The sequence below is a fragment of the Scyliorhinus torazame genome, chromosome 14, assembly GCF_047496885.1.
Source record: "Scyliorhinus torazame isolate Kashiwa2021f chromosome 14, sScyTor2.1, whole genome shotgun sequence".
In the NCBI taxonomy this organism is placed as follows: Eukaryota; Metazoa; Chordata; class Chondrichthyes; order Carcharhiniformes; family Scyliorhinidae; genus Scyliorhinus; species Scyliorhinus torazame.
Window position 1 is genome coordinate 160,697,111 of NC_092720.1, and position 13,171 is coordinate 160,710,281.

The 13,171-nt window shown below is 48.3% G+C and overlaps 1 protein-coding gene and 1 long non-coding RNA gene across 2 annotated transcripts in view; both read left to right on the forward strand.

Annotated features, from left to right (window-relative positions):
* LOC140389064 (uncharacterized) overlaps nt 1-13,171 on the forward strand; it is a 63,869-nt gene that overhangs the window by 33,042 nt on the left and 17,656 nt on the right. The gene's annotated exons all lie outside the window — the stretch shown is intronic.
* On the forward strand, nt 1,490-9,733 carry LOC140390127 (uncharacterized). Its single transcript, XR_011934564.1, has 2 exons — nt 1,490-1,576; nt 7,157-9,733. It is a non-coding gene; the product is annotated as an uncharacterized lncRNA (long non-coding RNA).

Genomic DNA, 13,171 nt, shown 5'->3' on the forward strand with positions numbered 1-13,171 from the left:
CCATTTTCCAAGACCATATTTTTATCTCCACTCATCAAACATTCTTCATTTATGAAACTGTTTTATTGGACTGATTGGCACCGTTTAACATTTATTGGACTTTTATTGGACTGATTGGCACCGTTTATAATATAATGTGCCCACAATGCAGAAGGGGACACCCGGATGGACATTCGTTTAAATTTCCTTCTGCACTGATGGAAGACACTTGTTCTGCCCAGCAATAGCACGAAGCTGCATCTTAAAACAGACCCATGGCCAGGAGATCGGAATATCTGCGAGTCAAGACCCTGGCAGTGGGATATATGGCACAACTGTATTGCAAAGACTTATGAAAGAATGAAATAATATATTAATAAAATGGCCAAGGCAGGCAAAGAAACCAGAATCGGAGGAATAAAAGAAATGTATAGAACTTCTTAGAATTTACAGTGCAGAAGGAGGCATTTTGGCCCATCAAGTCTGCACCGGCTCTTGGAAAGAGCACCCTCCCCAATGTCAACACCTCTACCCTATCCCCATAACTCAGCAACCCCACCCAACACTAAGGGCAATTTTGGACACGAAGGGCAATTTATCATGGCCAATCCACCTAACCTGCACATCTTTGGACTGTGGGAGGAAACCGGAGCACCCGGAGGAAACCCACGCACACACGGGGAGGATGTGCAGACTCCGCACAGACCGCGACCCAAGCCGGAATCGAACCTGGGACCCTGGAGCTGTGAAGCAATTGTGCTATCCACAATGCTACTAGATTAACGTCCCCCACACACACACAGCAGGACAAAGATGACATTAACACCTCATCTAGCAAACACAGAAACAAAAGCATAGCACAGCCACAGACATCGGAGGTCGATTTAGTTAAGGAGACACATCAGGGAGATAATGGGAAACACATTAGAGAAGGGAAGGACACCGGAGCAAGCGCAGATAATCTCATCAACACAGACACACACCATACAGATGCAAATTGACAAAGATGCATATTCTCAGTTTAAACCTGTCTGAGAGATCTAAATCAAAACTACCCTTTAACTATTGTGTATGAGCAAATGTTCCCACTCGAATTTGGATTCCTATAAAAATCCAGAGTGAATGTGTAATTGTTGAGATCAACGTGGACCAAGCAACTGTTTCTGAGCTGGCTGCGTGGGTCTCCCTGAGGGCTTCAGTAATTGTACAATAAAGAACAAAGCTTTGAACGTTGCCTTGAGACTCGGCCTCTTGACTGGACTGGTACAAGGGATTTTTCCCTACAACAAAATGGCGCTGCGAGAGCGGGGTTTGATGTCTGACTTCTGACTGGTGGCCACGGTCTGGAAGCCGGGATCAAATTCAAACAAATCTGATAAAAATCCAGGGCAGTCAACAACGGGTACAAGTCTCCGTTCAAAGTAAGGTACCTTTAAGGGATAGGGTTTGTCCGTTTAAATGTTGTCCTAGAGAATTGTATAATCTTGCATAAGTTTTTTTGAATTAAAACAGAGAATTTTGTTTGGCGAAAAGAGGACGCCGGACAGAGATACCGTGCGTTAAAGAGGTATAGGTCAAAACGACCACGTGGAAGAAGGTAAGTAAGACCTTATGTGAAACTTTTAATAGAAGAAATAGAGGACCAGAGGTAAATATAACAGTTTTGGGGGTATGTTGATAACAGATACACATGTGTAAGTGTTGAGGAAAAGGGGACCCGATCCACCCTGACCAAGAGACACGACGACGGAGAGTCCATTCGGGGCTCGGGCGGAGTTTGATAACCTTGTTCGTCTGTAGGGAACACCACAATCCATAGCAGGGTACCAGGGAGCTGAGGCTCCCTCTTTGGGGTGACGGATCAGCCTTGCTAGTGGAGGTGGTGGCCAAGCAGGAGGCATACTTAAAGGGGCTGGGGATAGGGGCCGACAAACCCACTAAAGACCAGCACACATCCCAATAAGACAACACAAAATAGACCAAGCGTGAGGTGTCGGGAATAGTTGGGGGAGCACAGGAGCCGAGACTCACTGGGGCCCCACTACGAGACCCTACAGCAATATAGACGGTGCTGGAGCAGTATCAGTGATAAGGAGATAAGAGAGAGAGAGTTGGGGCGCTTTTACTGTTAGAACCAGCACACCGGGGTTGCAGGACTGCTAGACAGAAAAATGGCAGACCACGTTACTAAGGGAGAAACTGCAGTAGCTCTCATTTTTAAGTATTTGTTAGCCAGAGAAGCGATAGTTGCAAAGATGAAACGGAAAGGGTGGAACACATCACAACCTTTGGAAGATCAAAGAAAATGGGTGGATGGAGTAAAACGGGACAAAACAAAAGTAATGGGAGTAATGTTGGTGACCCAGTTAGCTGGACTAATTGAGAGGGTAAATGTCTCCATGGAGGAGAGACACAAAGAGACAGAACAAATTAAGGTGTTGCAAGAGAGAGTGAGGGAATTAGAACGCAGAAACCACACTGCGGAGATAGCGCAGAGATCAAAGGAAACGGATCCTCTGCCCTCATACGAGTCAGTGCAGAGTGATGCAACCGCTCCAGTATCAGAGTGGGACATAAAAAATTACAATCTAGCGCCAGTCACCAGAGGAGGGATGGCAGCACAACCGAAAGCAACCTATAAGCCTTTCACCCCAGGGGAAAGGCAGCTGATTATGGGGAAGTTAAAAACCAGAAGTGCAAACCTGGAATTTTGGGGCAAATTAGATACACTCTGGGTAGGGCACCAGTTACATTTAAGAGACATACACCAGCTGGTCAGGGCAGCCTGTCCAGAGGCTAGTGGCAGGAGGTCCAGCGACCCAAGCAGCACAGGACTATAATGGAGGAAGGTGGACGCATGCCGTTCCTGTAACGGCTGAGATAGACGCCCAGCAGGCACCCTTCACGTTATTTAAGACAGAAATCCAACGGGTCTTAGGGAACTCCCCCACTAATTGGAGCAGGATCACAAATACTAAACTAGGACGAGGGGAAAGTGCATCGGAGTTTGGAGAGAGATTATTCCAGGTATATAAGGAGTGTTCAGGACAGGACAATGTGGATAGGGGAGACAGGGCTTTTATCCAGGCATTCAAGGACGGGCTATCAGAGGCACACCAAGAGATCCTTAAGATGGGGGTGATAGCATCCCAGGACTATGACGAGCTAGTCAAGTGGGCTAGCGGGATAAAGGAAGTGAAGGTTGCCCAGACAAAGCCCAGACCAGAGAGGACCGGAACCCCCCTTAACGGAGGTGAGGGAAGAACTGGGCTCAGCGTGTGGCCAGCCAGGGCATATGGCTAGATTCTGCAGGGGAGCACCATTCAGGGGGAGACCAGAGAATGGCGGACCCTGCTGTGACCACTGCCACAGGGCAGGGCACACCGAGGCAACGTGTTGGGGGAAACATGGGAGACCCCAAGACCACTACAGACCAACCCCGGAGGGACCACATCCCCGGAATTCACAAGGGTGACTAGAAGGGACCCCAAACCCAGGAGATGGGTGACAGGGGAGGATTAGTGTAGCCACGCCCATAGAAGACAGTGAATCCCGACAGAAGCCGGTGTCCACACACCCCACGCGTCGACCAACACCGGTCGAAATCTCACAACCCGTAGCTCCCGTTCAAAGTAGTAAAGGGAGATAGGATATATGTGGAAGCCTTGGTGGGAGGTAGGGAATGCCACATGTTAGTAGATACGGGAGCAGCAATATCAATGACAAACCTGTCCTTGCCACTGACCAACAAAAGAATATACATAACCGGGGTAGGGGGAGAGAGAATGCCCGCCTATCTTAGCGAGACCACATTGGTAGAAGTCAACCACAAGTACATTCCAATGCAATTTTACGTATGTCAGAATAATGAGAGCACAATCATGGGGAATGACTTCATGCGGGAATACCAGGTGCTGATAGATTGTGGGAAAGGGAAACTAATTTGGCCACAACCTGACGGTAGGAAGACCGAAATAGGGACATTAGCAAGCCACCTGGGGACGATCGGGGGAGCCCCCATTGTGGCCCAAGTTTGGGATAAGGAAAGGGAAGGGTTCGGAGCCATCTGCGCTTCCATTCCCGAAGCCTGGGCTAGGACGAAATTAGATACCGGGCTAACCGACACAGAACCGATAAAAGTCCCAGGACCGGAACACAAGCACCACCGGCAATACCCTATCAAGCGAGAAGCGCAAGCGGCAGTGGTAGACATAGTCAAGGGTTTGGTAGAAAAGGGAAACCACCAGTACCACCAATTCCCCCACATGGCCAGTCATAAAACCTGATGGGAGCTACCGGCTCACCATCGATTACACAGGTTTGAACAAAGTGACACCTAAATTACACCCCATTGTGGCAAACCCCTCGACTATTTTAAACGGATTGGCACAAGACCACAACATTTTCACGGTATTGGATATAGCAAATGGGTTCTGGTCCCTTCCACTGGACACAGAATCCCAACACAAATTCGCCTTCACTGTGGGAGAAACAGTACACATGGACTCGCCTCCCACAGGAATTTCACAACAGCCCCGCCATATTTCACAGAACAATGAGCAATATCCTGAGTAGAGTGAAATTGCATGAGGACAATACGGTCCTCCAGTATGTGGACGATGTATTAATAGCGTCCAAAACAGAAGAAGGGCACAAAGCAGCCCTGTATTCAGTATTAAAAGGATTGGCGAATGCCAGGCTGAGAGTCAGCCCACATAAGGCACAAATTGCAAAACCTCAGGTCCTGTACTTAGGACACCTAATTTCCCAGGGAATTAAAGAAATGCCTGAAGATCGCAAAACCGCGATTAAAAGGATGCCACGACCAGTTACAGTAAGAGGGGTCCGGAAAGTTTTAGGACTATTCAATTACAGTAGGAGTTTTATCCCTGACTTCACAAGAATCGCAGAGCCAATTCAGAGACTAGTGAAGGGAGGAAAGCCAGCCTTAGAAAGGAGCAAGAGACAGCATATGCAGAGTTGAAAGCTAGGTTAGTTTCAGGCCTAGGGCTGGGACTGCCAGATGGAAGCAAGGAGTTCCACGTATTCTGTGATAACCAGGATGGCTTCTATTCAGTCGTGGTGGCACAGACTCACGGGGATAGGAAGAGACCCGTAGGGTATTATTCAATGGCTGAGGGACCAGTAGTCACCGGGATGCCTAGGTGCATAGCCGCCCTAGATTGTGCAGCATGGGCTGTGAGGATAAGTGAACCCATTGTCATGACAGGCGATATCGTGTTACACACAAGCCATACACTGGTGGAAATGCTAAACACGGGCAAACTCAAAACAGTCTCGAATATAAGAAGGGCAAGGTGGGAGGCCACACTCCTACCACCTAACAAGTCAGTCACCATCATTAGGGACACGGGAGAAAACCCCGCGGAAGGGATTTTAGCTATTGGGGAAGCGCACAGCTGCAGAGAAATTGACAAAGATAGCGAGGAAGAGAAGATTAGGGACGAACCCCTTCCAACAGCAGATCAGACCCTCTATGTGGACGGGTCCCGCAAATACGTATCCGGATTACCAAGGACAGGGTGGGCAGTAGTAGACCAGAACCTGAAAACCCTAGAATCAGGACGGATCGACGGGAGTCAGTCCGCTCAGGTAGCAGAATTAGTTGCCCTCACCCAAGCCTTGAGATTAGCAGCAGGGAAGACTGTAAATGTGTACACGGACAGCCAATACGCGTTCGGCGTGATCCACGACTACATGTCCGCATGGGGGAGAAGGGGGTTCATTACCACAGGAGGTGCCCCCATTAAACATCAGCAGCGGATAAGGGCACTGCTAGCAGCTAGTGAGCAGCCTAAAGAGGCTGCAGTAATTAAAATAAAAGCACACCAGCGGGAACCAGGAGGGAACACCCCGGGGTGCATTCATTTCAAAGGGAATCAAGCCGCAGACACAGCGGCACAGCAAGCCTTAGAAAACAGTGACATTAAAATCCTGCCCCTTGCAGCGATAGTGGTTGAACAGGAAGTAATTGATACACAGAAATTACAGAGAGACATTCCCCAACAAGAACGAGATAGATGGGAGGGGTTGGGCGCAGTTAAAGGGACAGGTGGGGTGTGGAGAAAAGATAACCGGGTATTGGCACCAGGATGCATCCAGACCACATTACTGGAACTGCACCACGGACTCCCCCACACAGGCAGGGATGCAATGATACATAGCCTGGGGAGAGAGTGGTGGTGGAAAGGATTGGGACGGGATGTGGCTACATACTGCCGCAGATGCACTGTATGTGCACAACACAACCCCGGGAAGCCCATAAAGGTAAAGATGGGACACCAACCCAGACCGAAGGGACCCTGGGAACAGATACAAATGGATTTTATAGGACCATTGCCTCCCTCTCACGGGAAAACATACTGCCGGGTAATAGTAGATCAATTCACCAGGTGGGTGGAAGCATTCCCCACAACCAATTGCACAGCCCCATCGGTCGCCAGGATCTTGGCGGCAGAAGTCTTTCCCAGATGGGGGATGCCAATTCAGGTTGATTCGGACCAGGGAACACACTTCACAGGAAAAGTTATGAAAAATATTTGCCAACTATTGGGAATAAAACAGAAATTTCACATCCCCTACCACCCACAAAGTTCCAGGATGGTGGAGAGGATGAATCGGACTCTAAAAATAACCATAGCGAAAGCAATGCAATCCTCAGCTAGGAATTGGACAGAAGTCCTTCCTGCAGTTCTGATGAGGCTTAGGGCGACCACAAATCGAACTACCGGCTTGACTCCATACGAGCTGATGACCAGGCGAGCAATGCACTTACCCGAAAACATTATTACAGGCGGGACAGATGTGGGCCCAATAAAGGATAAGATCCGTCAATACATCCGAGACCTTAGCACCCAATTAAAGGGGATGCGCCGGTCCGTAATTTTAAATCAGGCACAGGTCGACACAAAGGAGGACTCAGAAATATTACCGGAGGTCCCAAAAGCCGGGAGCCGGGTCTTAACAAAAATGCTTCCTGCAAAACCAGGATTTGCCCCGAAATGGCACGAACCTTACGAGGTCATTATTAGCGGAGATACCTGTGCCCGTATAGATATAAGGGGACAGGGGATCTGGAAACACTGGACCCAATTGAAGCTGTATGAAGACAAATGAATTAAAGATACTATTTTTCTTTTATATTTAAATTCCACAGGGACCAGGACCAGATCTACTATCAAGACGTCAAAACAAACAACTTTTAATTTAATTACCGGTTTATTTTCTGTATATACTATAATTCTAAAAAATACTATTGTAAACAAAAACGATATGGGAATAGGGACACATTTGATGATAGCTATGGCCATTGTGGATATACTCCAACACATGAGGGTTAGGGGAGCAGCACCACCAATCGTGGAAGAAAACCTATTCCTGAAAACACACATTCAAATCTATGGGAAGAGGACCACTTGTTACCCTTCAGCGCAATCAGTAAACTCTCTATTCATCGCGACACCAGGGTGGCTCCCACAAGAGTTATTCACTATCGACACATCAGGGGCGCCCTGCAAGGAACATAGTGGGTACTTTAAACAAGGGATACAAGGGAGGTGTGTAGAGCTCACTGAGCCGGGAATTCCAGGGGGGGTGGGACCCCAATGGTTAGACACACATGGGGACTACCCACAATGTTTTAAGGGATGGGGGTGCGTGCATGCCTTTGTCCCTAAAAACGATTTGTGCGCTGAGACACATTGTGCTCTCCAGGAGTGCCGGGTCCGGGAAACACACCTCACCTGTGACTGCAAGCAACAAAAATGCATTGCAGCCACCGTGCGTAGGCAGCTCATGTGTGGCAAGTGCAACGGCACCCACGTAAGCTCAGCCTCGTGGACATACCCATTCCATTCTCACCAAGGGGTACAATCGAGTGGGCGGTCCCGGGGGAGGGAAGGTTCCACAACATGGAACCATGGGGTCAGGCGACCCAGGGGTAATGCATGTTATCGGGTTAAAGAGGGATATGTGTTTTTATTTTAAAATATATACATGACGGCCACAGACAGGCCTCCAAGGTTCTTTGCCGTAGGGACGATCAGACCCCTCACGGTTCCATGCCCAAGCGAAGGGCATGTCCAGAAACGCATAGTGACCAGGGCCATCAGCGCAGAATTCTGCGCCGACTGGCAGGCCCCTGTCACATTAGGATCTTCTTTGGAATATGGATTTCTGGGGACACTATCCCTAGGGGGTGCAGCAGGAGTGGTCAGTGCCAAGAATAGGAATTTCTTCATATGCGGACTGACCATCTTAGGGAACAGCACCCTACAAGCACTAGGGGCAATTGACCAAGAACTCGCAGAGCTCAGACTATACACACAGCAAACGAGATATGCAGTAGACTATCAGTTAGCCAGACAAGGAGAGGTATGCACCATCATCAAAGAAAAATGCATTACATACGTACATGACAAAACATTAAACATAACAGCAGCCATGTCCAGGATACAAAAGCAATTGGATAGCTTTAAACAGGGATTCGCAGGGACTGATGAGTGGTTAGGGTGGTTGTTTAACACAGTTTGGGGAGCATACATCATGAAAGGATTAATTTTAGTAGTAGCCATCCTGTTCACACTCTGCCTGGGCCTAACATGTATTAAAATGATATGTGCGAATATTGTATCGAGAACGCTACCCACTGCCAGTATCCAGATGCAAGAAGTTCACCACACCATAGAGGAAGAGGAACAACAGCAAGGACTACATCTGCACAGGTCTCTATACCTCTGAAGATCGTCCATGGGGGGTCAGCCACGAATGGGATCCCCTGGACGAGAGGAGGGATTGAAGTAGGCCATTTTCCAAGACCATATTTTTATCTCATCTAATCAAACATTCTTCATTTATGAAACGTTTTATTGGACTGATTGGCACCGTTTAACTTTTATTGGACTGATTGGCACCGTTTATAATATAATGTGCCCACAATGCAGAAGGGAACACCCGGATGGACATTAGTTTAAATCCCCTTCTGCACTGATGGAAGACATTTGTTCTGCCCAGCAATAGCACAAAGCTGCATCTTAAAACGGCCCCATGGCCAGGTGATCGGGATATCTGCGAGTCAAGACCCTGGCAGTGGGATATATGGCACAACTGTATTGCAAAGACTTATGAAAGAATGAAATAATATATTAATAAAATGGCCAAGGCAGGCAAAGAAACCAGAATTGGAGGAATAAAAGAAATGTATAGATTAGATTAGCTTCCCCCACACACACAGCAGGACAAAGATGACATGAACACCTCACCTAGCAAACACAGAAACAAGCATTGCACAGCCACAGACATCGGAGGTCGATTTAGTTAAGGAGACACATCAGGGAGATAATAGGAAACACATTAGAGAAGGGAAGGACACCGGAGCAAGCACAGATAATCTCATCAACACGAACACACTCCATACAGATGCAAATTGACAAGGGAGGGACACCGGAGCGAGCACAGATAATCTCATCAACACAGACACACACCATACAGATGCAAATTGACAAAGATGCATATTCTCAGTTTAAACCTGTCTGAGAGATCTAAATCAAAACTACCCTTTAACTATTGTGTCTGAGCAAATGTTCCCACTCGAATTTGGATTCTTATAAAAATCCAGAGCGAATGTGTAATTGTTGAGATCAACGTGGACCAAGCCACTGTTTCTGAGCTGGCTGCGTGGGTCTCCCTGAAGGCTTCAGTAATTGTACAATAAAGAACAAAGCTTTGAACCTTGCCTTGAGACTCGGCCTCTTGACTGGACTGGTACAAGGGATTTTTCCCTACAACAATTGTGACAAAGTTGTGTTGCATACAGAGGATGCAAACAATCTGGATCTCAGCTCAGTGAACTGCAAATTACCTACAGGCAGGAGAAGCATTGCTGTTCTTGTCCATACATTGGATTGGCTGCCCCTTATCCGTCATCCAGCTTCTTCCCAAATTGAAATCCTGGGATTGATGGTTTCATCAGACGCACAGCACTAGCCCAGGCATTGGCAATAAACCATATTTAACATACTTAACAGGGCAGCACGGTATCACAGGGCAGCACGGTATCACAAGTGGCTAGCACACTGTGGCTCCACCACGCCAGGGTCCCAGTTTCGATTCCCTGCTGGGTCACTGTGGAATCTGCATGTTCTTCCCGTGTCTGCGTGGGTTTCCTCAGGGTGCTTCGGTTTCCTCCCACAGTCCAAAGGCATGCAGGTTAGGTGAATTGGCCATGCTAAATTGCCCTTAGTGTCCAAAACGGTTAGAAGGGGTTATTGGGTTCCGGGGATAGGGTGGAAGTGAGGGCTTAAGTGGGTCGGTGCAGACTCAATGGGCCAAATGGTCTCCTTCTGCACTGTATGTTCTATATTATGTAATTGCCCTTTCAGAGCCCAGTTAAGAGTGAACCACAGTGCTGCGGTCTTGAATCACTTGTAGGCCAGGCTAGGCAAGGACAGCAGATTTCCTTTCCTGGGGGACAACGGTGAACCAGATGTTTTTTTTGCAACAATCGATGATAGTTTAACCGTTACTGGGACTATCTTTACATTGCAGATTTATTAACTGAATTCACATTCCACCAGCTGCCATGGTGGGATTTGGATCCATGTTCCCAGAACTTTAGGATGGGTCTCTGCTGGATTACTAGTCCAGTGACATTAATACTACTGCACAGTCTCCCATCATCCGGGAGGGAATCTAGTCCATGATGCATGTGGGTATGGAAATTGTGCCATACTGGCCTGTATCACACCAACACAACTGATTTTGTGATGAGGTGAGAACTTTAACGTGGTTTTCTGATCATGAAATAGACAAAGTACATATTACACAGTCTGAAACTAGATGGGAAATACACAAGGATCATTCTGTACCAACAGCTTAGGCTGACAAGTGGCAAGTTACATTTGTGCCACTTAAGTGCCAGGCAATGACCAACTCCTGAAAGAGAGGATCTAACCACCACCCCTTGACATTCAATGGCATTACCATCGCTGAATCCCCCACAATCAACATCCTGGGTGGACAATGCTCGGCGCAACATCACGGGCCGAAGGGCCTGTTCTGTGCTGTACTGTTCTATGTTCTATTATGCGCCGACTGGCCGCTTTCTAAGTTATTTCAAATGGAGATAATGGCGGTTAGTGATACCCAGAATGCATCGCACGGTGAATACGGCCATTCGTCATCAGAAGAGGTGCAGCGCACTGGCCCCACCTGCCCTCATGTAAGGGCTGAGCATGCGCTCTGTTACAATGCTCCAGGAAACTGGGCGGGGCAGAGCGCTGCCTCAGCAACAGCAAGTGTGGCTCTCAGAGGCTCAGTCAGAGCCACCGAGGGAGCATGCTCATTATCAGCGCCTGAGGACAGTGATAGAGCAGTTTCTGGGGTGAGTGGGATTGTAGGAAGGGCGGTCGCCATTAGTCAACTCCTGTCAGTTAGTATTTTATTGCAGGCTGACGGAAGGTCAGAAACCTTCAATATTACTTTGTTTCTCAATCTCCACAAGCATGATCTGCTTTTATCTTTGTATTGTTCACAGAACCCAATCCAGCAGAGTGGTTAGCACTGTTGCTTCACAACGCCAGTTTCCCAGCTCCCGATTATATGGGGAGCCACTGACACAAGGGGGCATTGATTTATTCCAGTCGAGTATGGTCAGCAATCTGCAAACCTTCCTCTGGTGGTGGTCCATAGCAGCGGTCTGAGTTTGTTGGGGCATGTCTGGTTACACCACCTGCGGTTAGATTGATAGTGGCTGTGCTGCATGTATCCACATGGTCCCAAATGGGTTCTGACATGATTGGGCCGAATAAACATGGACCAGTTGGATCAACCACGCTACTTCTGCGCCCAATCTGCCCTGTATACCTTACGACCCAAGGTGGACGATGAGTTGGACTGGATGGAGAACTTGGGCATCATACACCCAGTGCAATTCTTAGACTGGGCGGCGCCAGTTCTCCCAGTCATGAAACTGGATGGATCAATGCATTTGTGTGGTGACTATAAGACCACGGTCGACCACGTGTCTCAATGAGACAGTTATCCAGTCACGAGGATCAAGGATCTTTCTGCGAAACTCAGCAGAGGTCGCACGTTTCTGAAACTTGACATGAGTCACACTTACCTCCAGTTTGGCCTGGCCCCCGAGTCCAGATGCATCATAACCGTGAATACACATGGTTATATGTATACACCCGCCTGCCCTTTGGGGCTTCGTCTGCGTGCACAATATTCCAGCGAGTAATGGAGAACATGCTGTGAGACCTATCCCTTGTGGCCGTCTACCTATATGGCATCCTGATCATGGGCTCGCCTGATCAGGAACACTGACAAAACCTGGTTGAGGTGCTGAGGCATTTTGAGGAAGCTGGTGTCCGCCTCCGATGAGAGAAATTTGTCTTTAGTATCGCCAAAGTAATGTACCTCGGCTACTGCGTCGACCACCATAGCTTGTACCCAGTGGTAGAAAAGGTACAGGCAATTTGGGTGGCACAGTAGCACAGTGGTTCGCACTGCTGCCTCACAGCTCCAATGACCCAGCTTCAATTCCGGCGTTGGGTGACTGTGTGGGTTTCCACCAAGTGCTCTGGTTTCCCCCACAGTCCAAAGCTGTGCAGGTTAGGTGGATTGGTCATGATCAAATGCCCCTTAGTATCCAAAAGGTTAGGTTATGTGGAGTTGCTGGGTTAAGGTGATAGGGTGGAACCTGGCCCTATGTAGGTTCTAAAGGGTCAGTGCAATCACGATGGGCCGAATGGCCTCCTGCATTGTAATGATTCTATGAATTCCCCAGTACCAGGTGTCCCAATGGAACTCCAGTCATTTCTGAGCCTGGTAAAATACTGTGGCAAGTTTCTCACAAACCTGGCCACCACTTTAGCCCCCCTCCACCATCTGGTAAAGAAGGGGCAACACTGGGAGTGGGCCTGAGAACAGCAGGCGGCTTTCACCAAGGTGAAAAAACAGCTCATCAAGACTGCTAACCCACTTCGACCCATCCCACTCCTGTGACATGCGACGCTTCTCTGTATGGCGTCGGGACCATGCTGGCCCACATGGATGACGGATCTGAACGTCCCATCGTTGACCGACGCGAAGAAACGATTATGCTCATACCGAGAAGTGGTTCGGCCGTTGTGTTCTGGGTCAAGAAAATTCAGCAAGATTTTAGCAT